Raw genomic sequence first — 2,215 nt, forward strand, 5'->3', positions numbered from 1 at the left:
TACCATACCATAGTTTATGTTAGTAAAATTAAAAAAGTCAAATATGATCTCAGTTTTATTTGTTAAACAATTACTGAAAAAAAAACCAAAATCACTGAATTAATTAAAGATGAATATATGTGTGTATTATTACAGTAGTGTAAGCGTAATATCTGGCCCAGGGCCGGCCAAACCTTTATCAAATGTAGTTTAAACCAATGGTATCCTTATAGTATATGGCAGATACTTGCACACGTTGTAGTGTAGTAGGCCACTATCTTATACTTGGTTCCCACTAGGGATATTTGACCAATCACAAGTGATGGATTATTGTGGCTTGTGATTGGTCAACTCGCTTGCGTTGCGTCTACGTTCTTGCGTTGCGTCTCTAGTGGAAACCAAGCTTTAAATAGATATCAAAGGATGTTTAGGATGGGAGATGGAAAAGTACACAAAAGATAATTTTTAATTCAAATATCAAATGTATTTACACTACTGTATTTCCAGACAAAGTTGATGGAATTTTCGTCAATTGTCCACAGTCCAAGTAACTGAAAAAAGAATATTAATATTGATGCATATACAAATTAATATTGTAGAAATTGAATGTAGGCTTTTAATTGTATTAATTTAAATACATTATTCTATTTATGCCATAACTTACATCCACCAAACAATAAAACAGTTAATATTTAATTTTTCCAGGACGCAATCAATCAATTTATCGTTCATAGTTTATTTTGTCTAAATTTACTTTACTTAAATTACAATTGAATCATTTGACATGATAGAAAAGCTTTTCTCTTCGATAAAAGTGATTGGATTATTGAACAAGTACCTGATAAATGAACAAAATAAAAAAACTGTGATGTATTGACAGAATTGATGATGGACCTAATAACGTTACTAAGGTGAGTGGGTAACGAAAAAAATCAATATTGCAGTAGATGGTATGAATACACATGTTATATATTACTATACCGGTAGTCTACAAATGGCATAATAATTATTTTGCTTAGAAAAGCGTGTATGAATACAATTTCATTCTACTTACAGTTTTTTCATTACTCCATTTCTAATCGTTCCATTCGTTATAGTTTCCAGCTTATTTTTTTGTAAATACCTGAGGAGTGAATTTCTAAATTTATTTATGGTTTTATCAATACTACTTTTTTTTAAAACTACATGCTTGATATTAATATACACGACTAAATGCTAGTAGGCCTATAAATAACATTTGTGAGTCACAAACCTTTACCCGGTCTCTAATTTGATATTTGACTTAAGTACAAAAAACACATTAGACTTACCTCAAATCTGTATTCCCCTTTTTAAACATTTTTGTCCACCGGATGTTTCGATTTGTTCTGATTTCAAGCTTTTTATTTTTTTACATATGAAACGCCACGTGTGCCAAAAGAATTGACCAACCAATATAAGTTTGAAATACTGGTTAGAAATTAGACTTAAAACTAAATATGCCCAAACTGAATGGATAAACAATTCAAACGCTGTAAATATGTCCTATTCAGTATATTATTATTTTTATTTTACTCACATGACTTCAAAATCAGTATCATCAAATGTTTCATCTTCAATGTACGAAATTTCATTATGGTCAAGTACTCTAGTAAAAATAAATAATCAAGACAATATAACATTTAACTTTTAACCTATTGACTCTATATACTAATATTTTCGTGATCGTCACCGCTGTCACTGTTGTCGCAGCCACCCAGAGGCGTAGGCTGGTTGCTGTCTGGGGGACAGATGGGAAATTTGTAAAGGTGGAACCATCAAAATGGGGCTGAGCTAAAATAAATTTGAAAAATAAAGCTGTTTTGGTCATTGGAAATTATACTTATTTGAAATATGAAACGGTTAGGGTTTAGGACCAGCCCCATCATGGCTGGCCGGCTGAGCTAAGACCATTTTTAAAATAGAGCTGCTGGGTCCTCACTTATACTTTGAAAATGACCGGTCTTGGCCTAAAAAAGTGGACTCAGTCTACGCCACCGATTAGATTCATCACCATACTCATCATCTTTATTATGATACAAGACAATAATTTTAAATACGGTAGTCATTGAAGTTATATATAGTTGTCAAATTATCATTCACCGGGTCTCCACAATTCCCTGAATTAATGATGATACTTACAATACATTTAGGTTTTTACAACCTCTAAAAGTTGCTTTTGAAATTGTTTTAATTTTATTCCTATCCAGGTACAAGT

This window comes from Antedon bifida, chromosome 1 (genome assembly GCF_963402885.1).
Source record: "Antedon bifida chromosome 1, ecAntBifi1.1, whole genome shotgun sequence".
In the NCBI taxonomy this organism is placed as follows: domain Eukaryota; kingdom Metazoa; phylum Echinodermata; class Crinoidea; order Comatulida; family Antedonidae; genus Antedon; species Antedon bifida.